The 26,643-nt window shown below is 38.2% G+C and overlaps 1 long non-coding RNA gene across 1 annotated transcript; it reads left to right on the plus strand.

Moving 5' to 3' along the window:
• The first annotated feature begins 21,432 nt into the window (after positions 1 to 21,432).
• LOC106016873 (uncharacterized) lies at positions 21,433 to 24,838 on the plus strand. Its single transcript, XR_001189893.5, has 3 exons — positions 21,433 to 21,671; positions 23,552 to 23,593; positions 24,276 to 24,838. It is a non-coding gene; the product is annotated as an uncharacterized lncRNA (long non-coding RNA).
• The last annotated feature ends 1,805 nt before the right edge of the window (positions 24,839 to 26,643 follow it).

Consider the following 26,643-nt stretch of genomic DNA (forward strand, 5'->3'; position numbering starts at 1 on the left):
CCTGAGGAGAATGCTGTGGGAGACGGTGTCAAAAGCCTTGCTGAAGTCAAGGTAGACCACATCTACAGCCTTTCCCTCATCCACCCAGCGCGTCACTTTGTCGTAGAAGGAGATCAGGTTCGTCAAGCAGGACCTGCCTTCCATAAACCCATGCTGGCTGGGCCTGATTGCCTGCTATTTTTCGCCTGCTTACCTATTTTAGCAATAAGTAAGACAACCTCTCTTCTCCTAGATGACTGATGATTACATGATAGGTTCCTGCTATGAATTTGGGTGTCCAGGGTCAGATGGCAAGACATTGCAAGTGGAAGGCCTTTAACTCTGTGGTGTGCTTTGTACCCAAGACTGACAGAACTTGAGCTTAACCTTTAAGGCCCTTGTGCTCTTCTTGAGCTTTTGCCTGAGGGCTGCTGCAGGCAGCACTTGTACTTTAGTATATATGTGAATCTATTAATGTGGATACACCAGCATTGTACAAATTCTGTTGCCATTTTCACACAGCACAACACTGACCCCTCCATGGTGTTGGCTGGGTTGCCACACTGGAGCTCCATGCCTGGCCAGACCTCCAGGATGTGCATTTGTCACTCATGGGCAAGGATGACAAATGCCTCCCGCAAGTGGGGGATAGTTTCAGGAGGGAAAAAATATTTCATGTTACATGTTGGTGCATAGCATTTTATGACAGAGCTTGTCACATTTTACTGCTTATATATCAACATCCTCACCACATCACATCAACAAAACAAGATATATTTACTTCTTTGTATCTTACATAAATAACCCTCTGGCTAAAATATTCACTCACCCCTTAAAATACATTGTGAAATATATCTGATTTCCTTTAGATGTGCTTCTTTGAAATTCTGATTTTGGACACAGCTTGTTTCACTGATGTAAACATGCTAATAGTGAGAATGTCAAAAAGCTTATTGATTTTAATTCTTGAAACTAAAAAAAAATATATAAAAGTTCTGTTTTATGCTCTAGGTAAATAAATCAGCATTGTGTTTCTACTTTGCAGCCAGTGAACCATGCTTTATGTTAAACTCTTCCTACAAATATAGGAACGAGAACAAAGCTTAGTAGTGGAGAAAATACACAAATTACCTCCAGCCTTTTTGAGGCACAGTAGAGGCTTCAAACACTGGTAGATATATGACTAGTGCATCCAGAAAACCTTGTTTCAGAAAAATGATCCCAAGCTCTGTGTTAAATAGTGTAACACTAGATAATATTCTCTGAAGCATAACAGGATAAGACACTGCTTGTTCATGTCACCGCTGAAGGAAAGTGAATGTGTTTTCTGCGTATGTTCTAAACCAGGGGCACACACATACAGCGCATATGCATTCACACGTACACCCACATTCACATATATGCACATACATGTAGCTATATCTATACAGATGTTTTTGCAAACAACAACAACAAAACCAAAAATTGCTGGATATAAGGTCCCTACCTTCCTCCCACTATGAATGCTCTTTTCGTTAGTCCACTGAATAACCATTTGTCATAGGCTTTACTGTACCATGAAGTTATGATTAATATTATGGCTCATGTACAGCGGGTTGAAAGACCACATTCATTTTCAAAGTCACGTTGCATTGATTAGAATTCACTGCAGGTTATTCAAATAACGATCCTCTCTTTTCCCAGGAGAATCTCTGTCTGATTTTTCTTTATCCTCATTAAAGATCCCAGGTGCAGACAAAGCTTTACATACTTCTAATTTGCATTATCCTTGGGAAGGAGGTAATTCACATGCCTTCAGTATATAGCACTTGTTTTTGTAGTTTGCTCTTTCCTATCTGTCTATTTAAATAAATCAAGAAATTTAGCCTTTATAAACCCTCTGACAATAGAAAATGCCAAATTTTATTATGCTTAGTAATGAGCACGTGTATTCTGAAATATCAGTTATAATTCAGAGGAAGTGAAACATTCTTTTTCTTTGGTCCTCTCCAAATTTTGCTTATACAATAAGCAAAAAAAAAATACAATATCTGTTCAAAGTGAACAAGGATGGGAAAAGGTGAATTTTAAAAGTAAAGATATAGAATTCATATCAGCATTTGACTGGTGTAAGAATGTCCTGGTGTAAGAATGTCCCTCAGTAAACACCCCATGAGAAATCATTGTCAGGATTTAATAATCTTTTTTTTTTTTTTTTTTTTTTCCCCTTTTTGTTGGCCATACATAAAACATTGAAAGTACATAACATCTATAATTGCTTGGTGGAACTTAACAGTCCCATTTACCCCCAAAATGCAGCACTTGCATGGTTTTCACATCTGGTTTCTGAGGCATAAGTTGTGTGGGCCTATGTTTTGCAACAAAATAATCTGTCTTGGACTATTTTTATCGCGAGCCTTTGTGTAATGAGTTTAGCCTGGAGCAGACTGACAGCATTGTTGACATTTCATTGAGTTTCCATCCTCAAGAGAGAGGAAATTTTAGCTAATTAAATAATGTTATAGTGTCTTAGAAACTACAAAGGCAACGGGAAACCACACAGCAGTCATACTGTATTTGTTAAGATCACTTGTGTATTCCTGAGGTTTTATTATGCAGAAGTCATTCTTCTAACAGTCTTTAAAGCAAGTCGTACATTAGATAAGCTTTTCATAACTCAGCCTTGATAATAATATTTGTAAACTGGTTTATGTATATATGAAATGAAGCCAAATGGGAAAAAAGCTATTAGAGCAATACTGAAACAATTACTAGTTTTCATCATTTCATCATATAAATGACCAGACAGTGTTGCCCATTGTGCAGGGGGCAGAGGGAGTGTAAAGGCCTCCCCTCTCTCCTTTATGGTTATCAAGGGAGCAAAGCTCCTCCTCCACAACAAGGGGACAATAGAAAGACGGGGAAAAACGGCTTATGTGATTGTGAGGGTCTCACAGGTCTCTTTGGAAGGCCAGGGAACTGTACTGGTGCAGGATTGGGGTGGTGGAGCCACTGGGTTACTCTTGACCCTGCACATCCCCTCCTGACAGCTCAAGCAGTTTCTGTGGGTGACCAGCTGCTAACCTGCAAGCACCTGCCTCAAATTAAACCAAAACAAAGGGCAAATAGAGAATCATGAAAGCTTTGAGAGACAAGCCAAGGTGCCTTTCAAAGCTTTCTACCTTCTTCTTCTTCCTGACTTCTTCTTCCTGACTGAGCCCTGGCATCCTCAGGGCCTGTAGTGGTGGCAAGTCTGACATAGCACCAGCAACTCCACCGTGGACCCTGAGAAAAATACCAGCACATGAAGGACCTTCAGCCTGCTGCCTTGCTGAGCACCCAGAATCAGTGGCTGTCTTGGTGGGTGTTCCACTGATGGGTGCTCAGGTGTACAACAGCACTCTCAGGCTGGTTGCCATGCCAGGAAGGAAATAATACATTTCTGTATTAATTATTTCATGTCTTTATTAAGATGTCAGTGCTTCCCTGATAAGCTACCATTTATGTATCTTGTTTTATGTCTTAAAATGTTTCATGGTATTACAGACTAAAGCACAATAGTAAGAAAGTACTACTGATGGAGAAACAGATTTTCTTTCCAGACATGGTATGCTATTTGCCAGCAGTGAAAACCAGTGGCCACTACCATGCTTCCTTCAAAGTTCACAGTTCACAATAAGGAGATTTTACATTTGCATAACACCTTCATAACATCATGGAACAGCAAAACACTTAAAAAATTAATTTGGCATTATATCTCCCAGTAGCAATGATTTACCCACCATGCTTGCAGTGAAGAGTGACTCTGAGATTGTCCCTGTAATTCAGAAACACCAGCCAGCACCAAAACACTCCAGGACCTGAGAAAAGCTTCTAAGACTCCTGGTTGTCCATGTGTCCATATCTGTATGTCTAAGTGCACTGAGGGGGCATCCCTGTATGGTTTTCTCCATTTGAATGGACATTGACTTTTCTGCTCTACCTGGCAGCATACCTGTTTTATCTACACAGAGGCAGAGAGGAGGGCTTAGGAGCACCCAGAGAGCTCCCCCAAATCCTTATTCTCCCATTAAGCCTCAGGGAGTCTGAAAGATTTTATTAGCCTTAATTACGTTTTCCCTAGGATCATGAGGTCAGTGGGCTTGGCAAGCTTTTGTTTTTAAAAACCTAACTTGCTTGCCAGGCAAGTTTTCCCAAGCTCTCATTTTATTGTGGTTTCCAGCAGGGGATCTTGTTTCAAGGGATATGATCAAAGAAAAGGACATTTCTTCTGGGACTTATTTTACATAGATTAGATCTCATTATGCAACTTGCTCTTTAGTCTATATTCTTTTTATAAGCTTCTGGCTATATGAATGAATTTTACATAGTAAAGTGTGAATTTATTATAATGAATACACTTTCTGAGTGAAAGGGAGGCAAAATACAGCATAGTGTAATACAGTTGAGCTTCCTTATCAACAACAAATTTCAGCATTGTAGCAGTTTTATCTTATCTGAAACAAGGTTTCTGCACACCAATTTCCATACAATTTTTCAGCTTTTATTCTAAATTAAAAATATACATATATTTTCAGGAAATAGTGTCAAATTTTACATTTCCTTCCATCATATATATTTTAAAATTTGTTTCAAAGGCGTGATTATTTAAGTTTTTAAGCTCTGCACTTGATTAAGTCATTACAACTTGACACCTCGAGAGTTCCACTGAGGTGGGAATCTGTTATAATGTCCAACAGCTCCTTCTGAGTACAAAATGCTCTGTATTAGTCCTGTTGGACAGTTTCTAATAAGACTGAAATTGAAGAAATCAAACATTAACACAGAACAGACCTCAGCATACACAGGAATTCCTTTTCAGTATTGTTAAGCTTTAGGTACTAACAGAAGTAAGAATCTCTGCTTAAAACCTCATTCTCATACTATATAAATAAGAACAGATTTTTGAATTTCATACTTCTGTATTGTACCTCCAACTACAGTTCAATTTAATCTGAAGTTAGGTCAACTCATGAAAAACACATGCATGCTCTCTTAATATTTATGTAAAATATGTGATTTTATTTGCTGAATTTCCTCGTTTGAGTAAGCAGGTGTGTGGCTTATTATCTCATAGTTTCTCTTGATGTAAGGATTAAGTTATCAAGTGATTTTGTCAAATGGAGGAGTTGTGTGGTTGAGTTGTTAGCTGAGTTTTACAGCAGTGTACCTTCACAGTTTGAGCTATTTATTTGGCAAGGTTTTTCAATGTAGGAGATGATGTTAGAAATATATTCAGTCATTTAGACTCCTTCTCTTTGATATTATATAAGCGAAACAAAACAAAGCAAAATAATTTTGATTTCCATACCCCCAATTTACCTGAACTTGCTTCTATCAAGCCACTAAAATTAGTCACCAAGATAGAAAAGGTGTAAACACTCTAAGGCTCTGTCCTAATAGTTGTGTGCAAAATTTGCCATATCTAAAAGACTTGCTTTGTTTTAGGCTGAATTACTGAAGGCAAATAAGAACAGAATACTTAGAAGGCTTGCACTCCATTGGTGCTATAGTCAAGGAGTTTCATGCATTGCAGGTAGGATTTTCATAAGTATTAAGCCTTCATCTCCCTCTGGACCTACTGCATTCATCTGGTGACATAGCCATACTGAACATTCCTGAAAGTCCCACACTTATTTTTGTAGGGACTACCTCCTTATAGAAAATATCCACAACTGAGGTCTACATTGCACATCTGAGGTATGCAGTAGCTATCTACTGCTTCTTCCCCAGGTCTGGTTAATGCTGGTATGAAATTTATGCAAAAGCTTGTGTACCAAACGAGTTAAACTCTTACCAACATACTAAATTGCAATCTTATTTACAGTCTGTAAGCAACTATTATATGTTTTTCCTAGGTTATGATTCACAGTTTACACATCTTTAGTTTATCATAGCATAAGGCAGAGTCTCAAGAAAGGAATGTTTTTCAGTTAAATGGTTAATTAAGACTTGGAGATATTTTTTATTTTTTTCTGATCAATGCAAGTCAAATTCTCAGTGCAAGTGGTTGAATCATCTTCAGAACTCTGATCATAATTAAACCACAAGGAGGCTGTTATGATTAAACGTGGGAAGCTGAAAATATGTGAACCATAACAAAGGATCTGAATCCACTTCAAGCTTTGCATAAAATGCAGTTTCAGATTTTTTTTTTCTTATTATAAAAAAGCTTTTATCCTGTGCCTTAATTTTTTATTTTATTTTTTTAATTTCTTCTAAATTCAGTTAAATTTCTCATAAAGGATATTTAGCAATAAATCTTGCATGTGTAATTGATGTCTGGCTTTCCTAATTTGTAGGTACTGCCTATGTCCTTTGTCTAATCAATTGACTCCTTTTTATTTTTTATTACAAATACAGAATTTTAATGGATACTCTTTTGTAACTAAACATTTCTCCAAATGACTTCTTCACAGCTGTATAATCCATACACAGTGTTGGTAGTCCACAATAAATTTGTAAAATCTATATTCTTTATTGTGTTCTAATTCTTTATTGCTATAATAATTTCTGTTTCTGTCTTTCTAATTAGACTGTATAGCTTTTACAGAATAGCTTTTACACGGGATATTTGTTTTTCTGTTCACGTAATTTAATCTTGAATATTTGTACTTGCAGCACACACTTATCTAAAAAGAACTGAATTCCATTGCCTTACCTTGGCAAAGTCTTCTTTTTAAAACAATGAGTAGGAAATATAGGGTTATGCGAACAACAATCATATGCAGTCTTTATTTCTAAAACAAAAGGAAAATCAATTGGTCAATACTAAATTGTTACAATTATACAAATCTTTCTAATTTGGGGAAATTTGGAGATGGAGACTTGATTGAGATGAAATTTATACATCTTGAACTTCATTTCACCAAGTGTGAGCTGGGACTACAGATTCACCTGGTGATTTAACCTGTACAGGGGTTTGGTGTTCATGCCCTTCTCTGCTAACAGCAACATCAACTAAAATGGCTTGGAAGGCACCCTCACTATGTGCACAGCCAGTACAGTGATCCTCTTCATTCCCTGTTTCTCATCTCAGCTAGAGAAGAATGGATGTGCATGATCTCTGCTGGTCTCTGGTAACCAATAAATACCAAAACCAAAGCTCTTGTGTGCTGGCCTAAAGTGTCCACACAGTGGCTTCAATTGGAGTATTAGATGCATACATACATAAGGAGGGTAACATTTCAACCAGGAGAAAATGCTATAAAGAAAAAGGCGTGTCTGAAACCCAATAATTTTTTTATTTTATTTTATTTTATTTTATTTTATTTTATTTTATTTTATTATTTTATTTTATTTTATTTTATTTTATTTTATTATTTTATTTTATTTTATTTTATTTTATTTTATTATTTTATTTTATTTTATTTTATTTTATTTTATTTTATTTTATTTTATTTTATTTTATTTTATTTTATTTTATTTTGAGTCAGGTACTTTGTTTCAGTACCATTTTGTATACCTGAATAAGACTCCTACTCATGAACCAGACACACACACACACACACACACACAGAGGAAAATGGTGTTCCAGCTATTCTTTGAAAGCAATCAAGGGCACAGGTATGCTTGTAGAAACGACTGCCAAAGAAGGACTGTAGAAGAGCACCTTGATGCTCAGTGGAACAGCCTGAGAAGCAGTTACCTAGACTTGAAGTCCTCTTTTTGCTATTTCTACCCCTACTGCAGAAGCTTCTATCTTGTTGAAGCTAAACCATTAAATAGAAAGACTGAAAACTGTCCTGAGAAAAAATAGGGACCAGAGAAAACAGACCATGACTGTCAAACTCATTGACTAGAATGTCTACCTTCATAAAGGTATTTGCTTCAGCAGCCTGGGAGATGGGAAATTTTGACTTGTTCATATATTGCCTAAACTTTATCTTGACACCAATTAAGGTGTTTAAATCCTTTCTCAGAACCAGGTTTTGGTACTTTCATCAGTTATAGTCAGATCATTTGACTATGATTTGTCATATCCAGTCCTGTACTTCTCACTGACAGAAAACAACCACTAATATTAACAGGAGCCTTGCCTACATGACCCTACCTGTGATGGTTTCATTACAGGGGATGGATAGTATCAGTGCCCTGGAAGTTCCTGAAACAGAATCTCCCACCCACTACAACCTTCTTACAACTACTGCGATGTGCAACTACAACACAGCTGTTTTTCCTCAGTTGGGGGCCAGGAAGCTACTCAGCTACTCTCTACAACCAAAAATAGTTTTGTTCCCCTTATAGCATAATGGACAACACAACAAGGGGTGAATAATCATATTTATAGTTTTTCTGTGAAATGGGAAAGAAAAGGAAACAGCATTCCAGAGAGTGGTAAAATGAGAATTAATTAATTAGTTAATTGCAGGAACATAGTGGCTAGGAGATTTTTTTTTTTTTTTTTTTTTTTTTCACATTTTAATGAATAAATGACATTTCTATCCACTAAAAATATAAAATACACAAGTAGTATTTACCTACAGATAATAACATAGTGTGAAATTCTTCTATCTTAAGAATCTTGACACAGTGTTCCCACTTTGCAGGAAATCTTTAATTACATTCAGGGCTGCTTACCTTTAATAATAAGAGACAGATCCTTTTCCAGTTAAGCCAGTTGCAAAGCTTCTGTGTTTTGTTGTTTGTTGTGTTGTTTGTTTGTTTGTTTATTCTGCCAGCAGAAAGAGTAAGTCTCTACTCCATATCACTGGCATGTATCCTCATTTAGCTGGGTCTAGATGTGAAACTGGTTACTGTCACACTGAGTGCTCATGGTCAAGGTTCAAGTAATGGCTAATGCTCTGAGTGAGGTTACACATAAGTGCATTTTAGTTCTGAATGCATTGTCCTAGATGGTGAACACAAAACAGCTCCCTAGTCATTTAATTATCTGAGATTATAATGATCCTAACTTTGAATAGGATTTTCTGCCACACCTTCTGGCTTTTGAAAGGAAGTGCCCTGAGGCAAAAACAAATTAATATCCTTTGCTTTTTCTATATTTGTAATATTTCTAATTTGATTCAATCTTTACATGTTTATTAAAGGGCTTTATATCTTATGTTTCTTCACAACGTTGGCTTATTGTTAGTTTCCCTCTTGGAGGCATTAAACATATGAAAATAGGGTGCACACACATGAGGGGACGCTTACTCATGCAAGTAATCCGATTGAACTCAGTGAACTTCCTGAAGACAGCACTACTCATGCAAGTAAGTGATTACAGGACTGTGCCACACAATGAACAGTATGGGCCCGACTATCTTGTCACCTACACTGATTTTACATCATTACAGTCCCACCGACTCTAACGGAATTACTCGTGATTTTCCTCAGTGTACAGAAATTGAGATTCACGCACCCATTTCAAAAACTTACCTTGAAAATAATAATGGCTGTGAGATTATTCATTTAGATACAATGCAGCAGGAGGAGAACCACAAGTGCATTTCTGTTAAGATCTTGCTATTATTCAAGCCCATTGTGGAGGCTGATTCCTCTCTGACTGGGGTTGCAGAAGGCTTAGTCCAACAAGCGATACTTAGTTTCCTTAATTCTTTCTTACCCCGGGGATCAAATTTATTTAAAGTCCTGGGAGAAAGGTGAGGCAAATGTTACTTCATTCATGTTGTGCATAGCAGAACACGGGGATAAATGCGAATGATGTAAAATATTTTTAGATACTATAAAATGCATGTGATCTGCAAACACTCACAGGTGTCCAAGACCCAAGATCCTTGAGAGCATTATCAACTGAAAGGTGGAAAATGTGCAGAAGTAGCTCACAAGTCCCTTTTTAGACAGTAGACGTATCTTAAAAAAATGAGTTAAGCATTACAACCTACCAGAGCACTTCCTCACAGCTTTCTTCAGTGAACTTCTCTATGGAAAGCATTTCTTCCCCTTCTTCTGGGTGGTATTTTAAACCAGAGTGAATGGGAATTCCTAAAAGTCAAGCTGTGCTGATTCTGATTCTTCATTCTCTTCTCAGAATTCTTCTTTTTTATAACTTATAAATTCAGCTTCATGTATTTGCCAAATTAAAAACTCGTTGACTCTCCAGCATGATTGCTTTGATGAATTGAGTCCTTCTAGTCCATTTAACATGAAATAACAGACTTGTGTTGATGGTGTTTTTGTTCTTGATAGTGGGAGAACTTGTTACTGAAAAATTAGCTACTCACCCTTAAGCAATCACTAACATTCCAGTTCCTGAGTATAAAAATGAAGAAAGAGCAGATGGAAACAAACAAAAAAATGTATTAATAATACATAACAAAGTGATGCTTACAAATGATGTTTCAATAGGAAAAAAATAGGAAAACCATGGTTTTCATTGGGTCTTAATGTATGTATCCCTCTCTAATGTTCCCATCTTCAAGCAGTTCTGTTTTATTGACACAACAACACAAATTGCAGAAGTAAATTGAATCACAGGCTCAGAATGTAAAAATCAATGAGAAATAATTTTGTAGCACTAAAGTGAACAGTGTAATGCTAGGTATTCATTTAATTAACCATGAGCCTTTCCACATAATGCACAATCATTGCCAGCTTTTCAGCTCACGGTTATTCCAGGAATAATGGGTTTGGGATTCATCTTTAGAAAACCTGCATTAATATTTGAAAGCATTTAAATCCATTAGTGGGTCATCTGAACACTGCAGGTCACTTTTACATTGCTAATTGAAACAATAGTAATGGGTTATAATCTACTATCTAATAATGCCTGGAGTGTTTTACCGCTTTTATATCTGCAGATTCCAGGAAATATGTAAATTTGTTGCTGAACTGTTATAAAATATGGAAATTCAAACTGCAGACATGAAACTGATTTTTATATATATAAACTAAAAATAATAATAATAATAAAAAAAGTATTAATAAGCTGCAGAGTTAGAATATTTTGATGTCAGGATAAATTTCTTTCTATAGACCTTCCAGTTTTTGTTGCTTCTGCGCTGTAGGCTCAACATCTGGCATTCACATTTTCAACATTGCCATTAGGAGAAAGTGAATATCATTAAACCAGTGAGTAAACAATCATGTCATTGTTTCCATATGCAAGCTATACATTGACTCAGTCTGCTGTGTTCTGACAGCGCTTTTTTTTTTTTTTTTCCCTGCATGAATTGATGCAATCATCTTGTTTTTCATGGGATTTTCTGTAATACAGCAACATTTCTCCTACATGTGGAAGTAACCATGCCATATGGAAATATGAATTTAAGGAAGGTTGGGTTTGATTTTTAGCTTTTTTTTTTTTTTTTTTTTTTGAATTAAAAGGTACTGAAAGGTAAAGTTACTTTACGAATCTTGCAGATAATTGAATAGAACACAAATTGATACTTAAATCCTCATTTTCTTTTTTAATTAAACAGGCATCTTGCACATTTACCTGCATCTTCATAGGCTTAATTACAGTCTGATTGGGCAAAAAGATCCAGAGAAGAGCATCTCATTACATCTAGGTAGGCAGCACTGGCAGGAATGTGCAGCATGTGTACAAGAGGAGGCATGTGTGTAAGTGAACATGTTTAAATAATTTACTTGGTTAATAAAATATGGATAGCATGTTTGAGGGAAAATTGTGGATCATTACATCACCTTTGCCCTCCCCACTAAAAAAAAAAAAAAAAATCAGTGTGTAATTTGGTTGATGGGAGAGAGTACCAAAATACACAGTGGGTAACATTTTAACACAAATGCTTTAAATTGGAAATAATTCTGTATTCAGCAAGATAAACAAACTTGTTGCTTCCCAGGGATGTGCACTGTCCTAATGTGTGCCATTCTGCTTGGACAAAAATGTTTTTTTGTAGGTGAATAAACCTCATGGCTTTTACCACTAATCCCATAGTGGCGTGATATTTGGTCCTCTGAGAATACAAAACATCCGGACCTCCCTTCTTGCTGCATTTTAAATGGGGAAGGGACTTGCAGAGAGCTTCTTATTCTGTAGGGTCTGGTTTGAGGAGACAATGCTGTCACAAGAAAGCTCTAATAATTTAATTAGTATATTTTTTAAACAACAACTATTGATCAGGGTTGTCAGCTGCTGTCAGAGGCAGAATCCCTCCTTCAGTGCCTTGCTTGAGATGTGAAGAGGAGGAGGAGGAGGTGGTGGAGGAGGACAAGGAAAGCATGTAATGCTTCCCCCAGCTGACTGGTATGCTTCTCCCCAGTACCTGCTCCGCAGTGGAGCTTACCAGGTAGGACTAGAAGAGGCACAAGTGTCTCAGGAGACAGAAATCCTCCTCCAACCACAGCAAGAAATAATGCATGAGCAGGCACATCGGTGCTGCGTAGTGAGAGCCTCTCTGCACCTTTGGAGGGCTGCTCTGCCATGGTGATATGGCTACAATGGAAGAGGGACTAGTCCATCAGGATAAAAAGAATACCACCTCTGGTTTTCATTGCTATCAAGGAGTGAATTAAAATAACTTCCACTGCTCAGTGATAAAGATATTAAAAAAAGTATTTGTAAACTGAGTTTCACAAATAAGCAAAACAGAAGAGTTTTGATCAAGTAGTGGGAGATCACAGAATCACAGAATTGAAGGGGTTGGAAGGGACCTTGAAATATCATTGGGTCCAACCCCCCTGCCAAAGCAGGTTCCTTAGAGCAGGCTGCCCAGGTAGGAATCCAGAAGGGTTTTAAATATCTCCAGAGAAGACTCCACCACCTCCCTGGGCAGCCTGCTCCAGTGCTCTGTCTGTAGGCATCCAGACTGGTTTTAAATATCTCCAGAGGAGACTCCACAACCTCCCTGGGCAGCCTGCTCCAGTGCTCTGTCACCCTTACTGTGAAGAAATTCTTTCACATGTTGGTGCGGAACTTCCTGTGCTCTATCTTGTGACCATTACTCCTTGTCCTGTCCCTGCAAACCACTGAAAAGAGGTTGGCCAAATCCCTCTGTCTCCCACACCTCCCACACATTGAGGAGATCTCCTCTCAGTCTTCTTTTCTCCAGACTGAACAGACCCAGGTCTCTCAGCCTTTCTTCATAGGGAAGATGCTCCAGGCCCCGTATCATCTTTGTGGCCCTCCGCTGGACTCTTTCCAGGAGATCCCTGTCTTCTTTGTACTGGAGAGCCCAGAACTGGACACAGTACTCCTGGTGAGGCCTGACCAGGGCAGAGTAGAGGGGGAGGATCACCTCCCTTGACCTGCTGGTCACACTCCTTTTAATGATGCACATGAGCAGTCAGTCTCAAAATCTTTATTAATAACTATTTGTGAGTTGCGAGCAAATTAGCCCAGGATGGTAGACTTAATTCATAATTATAGTACACCTAGAACAACATGCAAAATTCCCAAGAAATACTCTGTCCCTCTTTAGGCTTTCTGCAGCAAAGGCCAACCTTTGCCAACCCACTTGTGTCGCTATGGGCACATGAAGAATTAGGAAACCTGCACTGTCTCTCTGCTGAACACAACTCTTCTCTAAGATCTGCCTGCAGTAGCCATCCAAAAGCTCAGAATTAAGAATATGGTAATAGTGAATATCATGGGTAGAAGTTACCCCTTGATTTCCACTATATCACGAGTACAAATCATGGAACTTGCATTAGGTAGGAGGGGAGTGCTAGTGAGGTTTGATAAAAGCCACCCCAGTTGTATGAAAAACTGTCCTTGAGCACCAGCCCTTTATTTGGGGGAGATGCTGCCAGTGAGTGGAGTGTTTTCAGCCTATTCTCAAATTTGTGCTTGGTTGAGGTTTTATTTAACATTGGAAACCCCAAACAGATGACTGTTCTGGATAATACGGTTTGTGCTGTTGGCAAGCATGCAAAAGAGCACTTATTAAACAAACAGTTTTTATTGTTTTTAAAAGCTTTAAGAAGGGATTTTTTCCCTTCTTTTCTTGGAAAGGAGTAAGATCTGTAATTTTATTGCAGGGAAATATTGCTCTACTTTAATGAGGGTTTTTTCTCTTAAAAATAAGTGTTCTCTGCAAAGTAGATGGCCAGAACCTTCCACCTCCCTTTATGTATCATAGGTTCAAATGCAGATGCATCCTTATGCCACTAAGGCTGGCCACCTGGACTTGGGAGAAAAAAGGTGTTGTTTTTTTCCTGGACAGGTGTCTACGTCAAATAGACAGTCAGTGTTGGCAATCTTAACAACAGAGGAGAAAAAAGCACAGAATGGAGAGGAATCCCATCTTCCAGAGGCGATTCAAGCTGGATATCAGGATGAGGTTTTCCACCAAGAGGGTGGCTGGGCACTGGGACAGGCTACCCAGGGCAGGGGTCATGGCACTGAGCCTGCCAGAGTTCAAGAAGCATTTGGACAACACTCTCAGACACATGGTCAGATTTTTTGGGTGGTCCTTTGGGGACCCAGGAGTTGGACTTGATGATCCTTGTGGGTCTCTTCCAACCTGGGATATTCTATGATTCTATGATTCCACCCTGGAACAGTTTTCCATACACTGCAGAGATTATTCCGATAACCAGTGCATTCAAACACTGCAGTCCTTTCTTCAGCAAAATTCCCCTCTGAACTAAGTTTTGCTTGAGTGATGACAGTGTTTGTCGCATAATAAGGTCTTTAATTTGCTGCATTGTCAATAAGGCACCTTGTCAAGGATATTACACTTAATTAAACAATAAATAAACCAGACCCACCCTGCTCTAATCAGATAAAATTCACCCGGCCGCACAGGTTGGGAGGCTGACAGGGCTCAGGGACTGTTTAGGTGACTCTGAAGTGATGCAGGGAGTTGAGGCTTGCCAGTCTGTCACCCTGAGAGGGTGATGGTGACAGTCTCAGTGAGATATGCATTGTGCTTTTGGAGATGGGAGCAACAGATAGGCAGAGCAGAACCACCCGAGTAGCACACAGGCTCTCAAGGGGACTGTGTCCCTGTAGAGACATTTTCCCTTGGTAAAATTAGCAAGTTGAGGCTCTGTTTCAGCTGTGCAATGTGCTGGCCAAAATCTCAAGAAACCCTGGAACCAATTTATTCCATCTGGAAATTAGTTTCAGCTTTTATTGCTTTCAATTTTTGTTCCAGAGCAGATTCTGTTTCCAAAGGGAGGTCTCTGGTCTTTTGTCCTCCAGGATTTTTTTTTTATTTTTTATTTTTTGTATTTCCAAAGTTTATTAATTAAAAAGCTTTGACAAATCAAAAGAAGAAGGAGGAAGAAGAAAAAGGAACAGCTTGCTTTCCTTCTTGTCGTTAGTTTTCTATACAATATTTCTGGGGAAGATCCTTTGCATGTACCTCTCAACTATCAGTATTTAACATCAGAACCTGATGCAGAGCTAAATTACTCCTTTTACCAAGCAGTTATTTTTACCTGTTCCTTATACCAGTCATTTAGCAGGGCTGCAGCTGAGCCTCTTGTTTAACCCCTTGCCACTGATAGGCAATAAAGAAAAGAGGGTGGCAGTGGAGAGATACCCAGTGTCTGTTAAAAACGATCTGTGCTCATTCATTGCCAAAGCAGTTAAATATTCCTAAATCATATCTGAACATCTGCTTCTGGTTTAGTGCTTTGATTGAAATTATTTTAAATGTGCTTCTACCTGAAAATGATTTCTTTTAAAAGGTGAAGGCTGGTGGTGATTTTCTCACTAAGAATGACAGCACTTCATCAGTGGAGCAGCCCTGACTCTCAGGAAATCCACCATCTGCTTACTTCTCCACTTTTTAAGGAACAGAAAATCTGAAAACCAAACAGTAACAAGAAGAAGAGGGAAAAAAAAAAAAAAAAAAGCCATAAGTGAACAATCCTAATGACTTTCACATGCAGTGTGTTTCTCTGCATAGTTCACCAATTTTCACAGCAACACTTTCTTCTAAACTGGTAACCTTGGGTAATCTGCTAAAAGTTTTCCACACAGAGGTGCAGCTTGTCTCTTACAAATGCTGACAAATGAAGTACTATAATTATGAATTAAATCTACCATCCTGGGCTAATTTGCTCGCAACTCACAAATAGTTATTAATAAAGATTTTGAGCACAAGATGAAGGAAAAATTGACACAGCCCTGAAATCTGCATTCATCCAAGAGCATAAGATCAAAAAGCTTCTCTAAGACTACAATATCCAGTCCCTTTTACAGGCAATCACATGATAACCACTTGTATTAGTGGTGTAAATGTATCAATGTCCAGCTGAAAGCACTATTATTACTCTTTATTCTAGATCCTCACTTCTTTATCCATTTCTAAGCTCTAATCTACTTTTAATTTCCAAACATTATTATTTCTGGGCACTCTATTGACTCACCACCTGATCTTGTGGGTGGCATCCCTGCCCAAGGCAGGGGAGTTGGAGCTGTATGATTTAAAGTCCTTTCCAACACAAGCTGTTCAATGACCATGATGTGATTCTATGATCCTATTCAGCTTTCAAAACCATCCTCCAGCTGAAACCATGTCTTTCATGTCCTGCCCATCTCCTGTCTCCAGGAGTGTAGAAAGCAGTCCTGTTCCCCAGAGCTTTTAATTTGTTGGATTACAATGAAGTAGAAGAAATTTGTTTCCTCTCAGACAATAGGCTTAATGTTTCCCTCACCCAAATATTTCCCTTTCTCTGCACTTTTCCAAGCTGAATTCAGGTGTTCAGATGGACACATGACAGGTGGGATCTCACTGATGCCTCATATGGAGTTTCTTGCTGTTTCCATACGTCTCCTGAGCACAACAGGTATGAGAAGATCTTTATATCTGCTTTGGCCATGGCCAGTGATATCAGTGGGACAACAAAGAACACTCACATTCATGTAAACATAGACCACAGTTTGATTCCTGGGTGCTGGAGTAGACCTTGCAATGATCTCAATAATGATTCTATGATTCCTTGATTCAATCTTATGTAAACTTGTGTGCTTCCCCCAAATCCCAGTGATGCCAGAAAAGCTGGGCCATGGTCTCAGTTTTGTACTCGGTGGGAACATAACCTTTCTGTCTCGTGCTTCTGTTCACACTGGTTGGGACTATCCCACTGAGAAGTGTATTATAAATCTTTCACTGGCAAAAGCTTGCTACTTCACTCTTGTTCTGATAACAGAGAAATTCATCCTAAAGGCTTGCAGAATTCTTCTGCAACTAAAGGGGTGTTTGAAACCTCTGAATAAGAGGCAGATGACAACACACATCTCCTCTATAAACAATACCTCCTAGTTCATCAGTCAAACCAAATTTGGTAATTATGTTAAAAAATAAGGAAATGAAATAGAGGAAAGAAAGAAAAGCAAGTTGCTATTCAGCTGAAGTCCTCTAGTATCTAATAAACTGGGTATTATAGCAAAATTAAAGAGGAAACATATGATGGCAATATTAAGACCAAAGGCCATTAGTAAAGAGAGACACTGCCAAAGCCCACATTCAGTGATATCTCTGTGCTAATGGACATAACATTCATTAGCACACCCAGGCTCATTCTGGCTCCTGTTAGTGGTATACTGTTTGCTTTATGCCTCTACAAGTTGTCTTTCCTTTCCTGTTTTCTCCATCACTAAACTGAAAGCTATTTGACAGATTCTGGCATCTCTATTAAATTGTGGGAAACATGGAAATGATTAACTTTTGAACCACAAAACTGAAAACACCCTTGCACGTTCTGAAGCCAAAGCAGGTTGTGCACTAGGCAGGTTCATCTGATAGGGTTCAGAGAAGTAGTGGGAGGGTGAGGGGAGAAGGGAGGGAGAGAGACTGGCCCCATTGGCTTGGATTCGGGTTTTGTTGTTGTCATTACAGATCAAAAGGCTGTAATCACCCTTTCTGATTGCTCCTTCCCTAGTAAACAACCTCCAAGTGAGTTCATTAAATATTAAAAAGCCCTGATATCTATTAATGTTATCGGACACATGAAATATGCCTGATGGATTTATTCTGCTGTAAAGGAACCATATCCCAGTGTCCCTCCTGGGACCATGCTCCAGCTGTTTAAACTATAATTCCATCACTAGGAGGAACAGTTGAGGCTGACCTCCACGAAATGTACTCATTGTTGCTCAGCCTGTGAATTGTAAATGAAACCTTTTGTAATAATGTTAAAATATGCATGTGGAGGAATTAAAGCATAGGAGGTCAGCAGCAGAGCCTCGCAGTGGGGTCGCTGTCGGCTCAGAGCAGCTGGTGGCTGCACTCCAGCAAAAATGATACCTAGAGGTTGTTTACTGGGTTGGCTGCATGCATGACTGGACTTGACGGATCTATCGCTGCCTCTCTGTGAATCCCAATCTGTTTCTGATTGTCTTCCTCTTCAGTGTCATTTTGACTGCCTTGCTTTTTTGGAAGAGTTACATTTCTGGTTACCTTGTCCCCTCTTCAGTGCCAGAGTCCTTTATTGCCCAATGTGGGATCATTAAAATATTATCCCACATTTTAAGCCTTAGCTTTCCACATATTGATTTTGCTTCTGCTTTCTAGTTATTTATGACATGAACACTATATACATGGCCATGGAAGAAGGAGCATATGCATAAATTCCAGCTAGTAAAAACAGTGAAGTATGGGACAGCTTTTCAGTTTGGATCTGAAGGAGAAAAAAATTAACCATCACCAGGATGAACCTTGGAAATTTGAAAGGGTTTTTAATGATGCCTTGGCCAAAAAGCATAAACTGGACGTATGAACAGTAGGTTCTTACCCTCTAGTTCGATGCATTTAGGGAAACATGCCAAACTCTTGCACTATCCCTGCTGTTCTGCTATTGTGACACCACCTTTTTCATATTTAATGTTCTGTGAAAGTCCTCAAATGACTGAAACATCTTAGAAGCTTTACAAAAATCAAATGTTCAAAAAAAAATATGTGACAAAGTTTAACACAAAGACATGAGGCAGCCTCTCTACTGTGTTTACAGCTAGTTACCTGATAGCACATCTTCAGTGCTAGCAGGTCAGTCCCAAAAGTCAGGCAAAGGCTTTACCTTGATATTGGCAAGGCAAGGTTTTCACCAACTTTGCATTTTTGTCACTATGTTCTTCAAAATCCAAGGTCACCTCAGACAGCCCAGTGAAATAACTGGGCTTGCAGGTTTTTAGTAAAGGCTTCTTAAACTCAGGGCTAAGGACTAGACATGGAGTAGGGATTTGAAAGATTAGTCCTTGACCTTTCTCTTTTGGAGATCTAAATTTAAATGATGAAAAAGAATTTTTCACTCTCATTTGAGTCATACTTTTCCAGAGCAGAAAAAATCATTATAGTGTCTGGCTCTATATGATGTTTCCACTGAGATAAAGTGGTAACACCACTGGCCCAGACCAGTTACCTCTGAAAAACCATGTGAAGTGGCTTGGGATAACAACAGCTCACATGACACCTCATTTCTGTTTTAACTCTACACCTGTCTGCGCACCATAGGAGGAAAAAAAAAAAAAAAAAAAAGAGAGAGATTGAGAGAAAAAGGTTACACTGTGTGAATAGATTTTGCTGCAGTAAAAGGATTAATTTAGACCCATTCTTGCTTTCTTTAAATGAATCAAAACTTTCATTGTCTTCAGCTAACCTAATTCTTTGACAGAAATAGAGGGAGATTTGGTTATATTATTCATATAAGAAAAATCAGAGAATTTTTTTCAGGTCCTAATCAGGTGCTGACCAAAACAGATATAGAAGAAAAATGAACTGAGCAGCTTAACTTTAATGCCCTGGCTTTGTTCTCTTGAGAGATAATATTATTGTAGAGTCTTTCAGTTACATTTTAAAATCAGTTTCAAAAGGCCATGCATTAAGAGCACTGAGAAAACACACACAGATTATTCATAGCAACGTAGAGGAGCCCATTTAGATAGTGAATTTCAGGCTGTTTTGCTTTCAGTTACACCAGCACAGACTTAAGGCTCTTTGCACTGAAGAGTGTGTCCATTGTGCAGCTTCCAGCATCCATATTCGGTTGCCTGTGAGCAATGTCATGAGCAGCCCTGTGGATGACATGCCGTGCTACATCATGAATGACCCTAAGACCACCCCAGGTGACAGTATAGCAACGCCTTCTGAGACTTTCACTTATTTTGGCCCAAAAGGAACAGAGCTGGATCCCAGCAGGATTTTCTCTTCATCCTTCCAGGCTTTAGACTAAAAGAAACAGTATGGGGAAAAAAATCAATTTTCTCTCAGATTTTCTTTAAGTAAAACATTTGAAAAGGGATGCAGAGAGGGAGAGAGAGATTCTTGATAGTTATTAGCCCTCTGTTTAGCTTTACCCTTTCCCAGATGTTGGTTCCCTGGGGAATTCAAGCAGACAGACCACGGATCATCAACAGCTGGCATCTGAACAGCACTGTGCAGTTAATAATGATTCACAACCACTACACCCAATCTTGCTGGCATTTACTTTAGTTAGGACAGAGCCCAAATATGCTTGCAATTAGAAAGGAAGCAAGAATGTAACAGAAATACTGCTTCTTTTTAAACAAGTAAGTGTAATTTTTCATGTAGACTTGGGACTGTGCCTGTAAGTAATTTGCTTTTGTCAAATGGAACATGAAAACCATGCACCCATTTCTGCAAATGATTACTCATAAGTGCAGTCTTTGCTAGCACAAGCACTGGCACTGAAGTCAACAGCAGTTTAGTGTGGGTAAGGATTACTCGTATGAGGAAGGGCTTTCAGGATTGGCCCCTAGAGAGGTATGTGAATACTCCTTCATGGGACATAAGCTTCAGGGAACTCAAAATAGGTTAATTCCATGCCTGATTCATTCCATGGACCATTTAACGAGAGCCTCTGGAATTGTGCAGTCAGTAATGAACTGCCAAGAACTAAAAGTAATCACTGCTGCAATTATTAAAATTTACACTTGGATTCTGTTACCTTTGTGGCAGATATGGGTCTTGAATTAAGTGGCCCAGAAATCCAAGGACTTCCCACAAACAGTTCAGCAGCCCTTTCAAAACCACAATCCTTTCACTTATTACCAGATTTGCTGCTTCACAAAAGTGCTGTTATAACAGCTTATTTTCTAGCATTTTTAACAGGGTTCTTGTATTGTGAAGATGCACAAAAAGACTGCTATATCACTAGTAATTCTGAGATGATAGATCATGTAAGACTTTTTTTTCTTTTTTAAAATTTAAAATATCTGATCATTCCCCATGACCTGAAAAATGTTCCACATTTTCCCTTAGGGAAATTTGATGAACTATTTTGTAACTTTTATGTCCTTACATTTTTCCAAAGCCACATAAGATGTGGACATATCTTATTTGGGTAGTCCTGTATTTCCTGTATTACCATGGCTAACCATGAAAACCAAAAGCAGCTTCGTTCTGTAGAATGCTGAGCTTCCTGGCCCTGGTCCAGCAAAGCACTTGAGTACAGGCTTAACTTTGAGCACATGCATCTCATTGGAGTTGATGAGACTACTCATCAGATGCTTTCAGATCAGCTGTCTGATGGGTTTCACCCTAGGATACTTTAAAAAATGGGTGGAAAAACATGAGCTCCGCTTGTTATTTTAGAAAGAGGGAACATTGTTCAAACAACAATGAAATGGTGTAGCTGGTGCTGTTGTTAAGTGTAGACAATGATCTCAAGTTCATTTTTTACACAGTGCTGGAACAAATAATCAAATTAACTGTTACTATAGACCAGGGAGAAGACAGAAGCACAAGAAAGAGTTGGTGTGGATTTGTCAGGAACAGCTGATTTGCAGTAGCTCTGCGGGAAATGCTCTGGGGATGGCACTGGTTTATAAACAGAACGTGAGTCAATAGTGTTAAACTACTGGGGGAAAAAAAAGAAAAGAAAAAAGAAAAAAAAAAAAGCAAACGTCTTACATCTTACAGAGTTTTATAAATAGGAGTATATATATGGAGAGACAGCTAGAGTGATCTTTTTGTCCTCTTTGCTACTGGTAAAGTCTCTGCTGGAGCAGTGTGACTGCTTTTGGGCACCTTGGTGGAGGACTTTACTCCAACTGGAGAGCATACATTAGAGAGTGATGAAAATGATAAAAGCTTCAAAAACATTACATGTGAGGAAAGGCTGAAAAGCTTGGAGTTAATTTTGCTGGGGGATATTGAGGGAAATTCTAGTAATCAAGTACAGGGTAGAGGTAGCTAGGACAGGAATTCAAACTGCAATATAAAAAATTCAGACCAGACATAAGGAAGGATTTTGAAGTGCTAAAACCAGTGAAGCACTGGAGCAGGATGTCTGCTTCACACTATTTACACCCTGTAAGCAGAAGTTTTGGGGGCAGGTTAGTTAAACACCTGCCAGGGGTGCACTATGTCAACCTGTTCCTGCCCTGGGACTGAGTGAGTGGCTGGGCAAACTCTGAGGTCCCTTCCAGCCAGTGCTTGCTTAATGTCTCAGCTGGTGTGTCTGAGTCTTATTCTCTGTGTGTCACACATTCAGCTTTGTAAAGGACAAGGATCTGAAGGCCGAGACAAACAAAACAATTGTATGTGAATAATTCTATAGGGAAAAAAAAAAAAAAAAAGACCTTGTTACACTTGAGGTTTAGGGGCAGGTTACTAGGAGTATGAATGTACCTAAAGAAGGTACTGCAAACCATGTAGCTCAAATTGTCTGCATTTCAATTACCTGTTAAAATCATTGGCATGGATATTGATGTGTGGACCTGTATCTGTTTTGATATATGCCCTGCTATGCCCTTAGTGTGACTGCTAGAGGCTCAGGTGTGTGCTTTTGAAGGGGGTGAATCTGCCTCTCCATGGAGAACAGGACAGTGGAGGCTTGGAGCAAAAAAGAACAGAACACCTCAAGGCTGATTCAAGACTTCAGGGCTTGGTGTCAAGCCTCCCTTCATCCATGTTTCTATGGCCAACAAAGAGGAAAGTGTGATCAAAACATTAGAGAATTTCTCCTCTATCTAGTATGTTCCAAAAAACATTTTTTCAAGAGGAGGACCAACCCTCTATGTGGAATTCTAATACTTAAATTTTCCTTCTGCTATTTGTTCGAGTGACAATAATGAACTTTGTTATCCACCCGCAGCTGGATGGATAAAGTATAGGATGTATATGGTTGAGTATTTATTTAAAAATTCTTTGAGGTTAAAACTTCTAAAATTGCACACTTTAAATAGTAAGCATTTATAATTAGACATCTAGGAAAAATATGTAATTTTTGTGCTGTTTCAATTATGCATTAGAACAAAATATGATACCACTAACGAGTAAAATAGCTTGATAGCTAAAATGTTGAAGTAATGCTCCAAAACCTCATGTTGTGTGTATTTTTAGCCCCATAAACATATCTTTCATACCATTCCGTTTAAAACAACATCCATGATGTACATATATTCTCAAAGTGTAGACATTATGATGAGGGGATTTGGCTTTGGTTTTCAGACATACTGATTGAAAAGCATTCATCCTTTGATAAAACAAAGTCCACTTCACACACTAGTATACTTCTGGTTGAGTAGTGGGGTCCAGGTCACAAAATGCACATCTGCTGCTATCTGAGTCCTCGTCTGCTTGCTAGAAAACTCCTAGGACTGTGACCACCACTCTCAGCCTCCTAGGAAGATGAGATTAACCTAATAAGTCATAATGTGTAGATAGAATACTATTATAACATTCAAAAATTAATTATTTTTTCATATTTTCAGACTGTAGGTCCTTCAGAGAGGAGATCCAATCTGTCCTGCCAGGTGATTTTACTGAGGTCTATTGTTTAATTGGATTTCTACACTCTTGGTGTAGAGCAGATGAAAACTTAAGCACAAGTTCTGATACAATAAGAGACTAATAATGTAATCTCTACCAGGTTGTAGAGGGTTATGGATCTAAGGATCTATGGATCTTCATGTTTTGTGTAGTATTGTTCCCAAGGTAACAAATATGTGCATGGATCAAAGTGGTTTGCCTTAGGACAAGAGGGTATGCTTATATTTAACCATTTCCCTCATTTATGGCAATAAAAAAACAAACCCACATTGTGCTGGCAACCTGTTGCTTTCTTGATCTTTCTTATCCCTTCTAGCTTGTCCCTAACTTTTCACAAAGCCCAGTCTCCCCATACAACCTTGCTATAAAGGCTGCCTCTCCGCTCCCTGGGCTACTTTTCTTGGGATTACTAGAGATCCCTCCATCAGTTCATTGTCAACAGGGCTTGAAAAACAGAAAAACCCTTTGGCACGAACCTGTGCTGGGCTCCTGCCATCAGCTAAGCTGCAACAGCTTGGTATATCCTCTTTCCTTACGCAGCTGGGTCTTCAGCCAAAGTAAGAAAATACTTTCCCATTCTTAAAAAGAAAACAGAAAAAAAAAATGCAGCATCCAGAGTGGGCTGGGTTGTTTGGTGAGTTAGGACTGTTATTTTGTTATTTCTAGGGATGGGGGCACAAACGTGCATGCATCACTCTGCTTTGTGTACAGACTTCAGCCACAGACACATTTCCTTTTGGACCCTGGCAGAAGAACAACTGTTGAGAAGAGAGGTGATACTTGTTTTTTGCTGTTCTACTTTCCCTACTGGAGGAGAGGAATTCTGCTCACAGACTCTTCTGCCATTCTCGGATTACTGTACTGATAAAAATGAATAGGAAAGTTTTAAAAGGATAAAAGAATAAATACTTTGGACACCTATGAGCATGTAGGCCTTACTTGAGACAAATGGAAATATTTCTGATTATTTAAGGCGAGTCTGGACCAAACTCTATGCAACTGGCATAAAAGCAGCTCTCTTGGCATAGGTAGAACCTATGCTTGTTCTGGTATGCTCTGTTATATATTAAATTGGTTGATGTGGGTAAAGTGGTGAAAAGATTAGCCTTTTTTTCTCTCATTGCCTTTGTTCTAGTTGAAACACCAAATTCATCAGAGAAGAAAAATTTTCAGGTGCTATATCTCTAGACTGATAATTTAATTGTCTACCTCTTCTTCTTTTTTTTTTTTTTTTTCCTCTGTTTTTTTTTTTTTTTTTTTTTTTATGTTATTATTTTGGATTTTGCTTTGTGGTGGTTTTTGTTTGTTTATTTTTTCTTTTATTTATACTTTGTCTGTATATTGTACATTCAATATGTCTATTGACTAAGATACAAAACAAGTTCCTTATTACTGCCACAAATCCTTATTTACTTGCAGGGCTTTGTGATGAGAGTGCCCTGCAGTACCTTGTCTATGAAAACAAATTGTCTTGGGGGTTCTGAAAGACCGTTTTATTCCTTTTTCTGATGTTATGAGACAGGGATCTAAATGCCTCGTGACTTGCTCCTGACTGACACAGGAAATGCAATATCTTTAATACACAAATTTAATGGGAAAAGATTGTCCTGTTCCCTGCAAGAAGCTGGGCTCTTGCTTGCCTATTTGGACCAACACATTCTATTTTAAAAAGATTTATTGTGGAGGCTGCATTCTGTATATGCAGTAGATTGCAACAAATGTGCATCTTCAGAGTATATTTCAGGCAGTATTTTATGGTTACTATTAAAAGAAGCCTATATGTTAAAATAAGAAAAACAGACAGAAATGACATCTATTGTGTATTACTAACATGCAGCAGACAACATGCAGTGACAGGCATTACGTCTCTTTTTACTGCTTACCTGCTGAAGCTACCTCATAACGTCCCAATAAACTGTTACAACCAAATTTTGTATGTGGCATAGTGCTTCTAAGACTAAAAGTATTATTTATAATACCTTATTTATTAAGTATTATTTATAATATGGAATAAGATGATCTAGAGGGCCGAATCCAACTGGGCTGCTGGTGGGCAGTATATGGTGTGTTTTTTGTATTGTTAACCTGTTAACTTAAGTCTTAGGGTTATTTGATTTTGATTTTCTGATGCAGCGTTACCTGGTACAGGTAGTATTAAAGAACTAGTTGTTAATATAAGTGAAATGAAATTTTATATCATGAATATGAAGAACCTGAAGTGTTGCAGTTAACTAGATGAATAAAAGGTAGCTGATTTTATTTATATATTTATTTATTTTCACACATATTCTGAAAAGATTCTGCATATAAAATTCAATTCATGCTCTCTAGCTGGAGAAGAAATGGTGAGACATAATTTAATTCTTTACATTAGGTACCACAGGAAATTATTTTAACTCTTTTTTTCCTTAGAAAATATTTCTAGGAATACACATCTTTCTGTGAAAATGATCTGATGTTCTTGTGATGCCACAGATTCCACTTTGTATAAACATTCAGGAGCTTTACTAGCCATGACATAAACTTGTGAAAATGAAATTATAAACCACAGCTTCTAATCATTCCACCATTAAATTAACTTCAGGTTATGTCCTTAGTCTTAACATTTAAAATTTGAAAATCTGTCAGTTCCAAGTCTGAAAAGTTTGAAAGTCTTTCAGTTCCAAGATAAATCAATTAACAAGCAAGCAAACAAACAAACAAACTTAACTTCTGAAAGTGACAAATTAAAACTGGAGCTCAAAATTCAAGTGTTGGATGTTCTCAGAGTTTATAACAGTTTATAAGGAAGAATAATTCATACAGTAATCTATAAATAATATAAATAATGAATGCATTTGAGATTTTCTCAGTTGGCATACAAACATTTAATGATCACAAGTGGTAGTGATGTGGAAAATGTATTGTGCTTATACATATATATTTGACTTGTTTATACATATATATATAATGGATGCCCTACAAATTGTTTTTTTCCTTCCCCCAACACTGCTGTTTTTTGCAATGCTGCTTTCTGCTTTGGTCTAATACCACT

The sequence above is a fragment of the Anas platyrhynchos genome, chromosome 2, assembly GCF_047663525.1.
Source record: "Anas platyrhynchos isolate ZD024472 breed Pekin duck chromosome 2, IASCAAS_PekinDuck_T2T, whole genome shotgun sequence".
In the NCBI taxonomy this organism is placed as follows: Eukaryota; Metazoa; Chordata; class Aves; order Anseriformes; family Anatidae; genus Anas; species Anas platyrhynchos.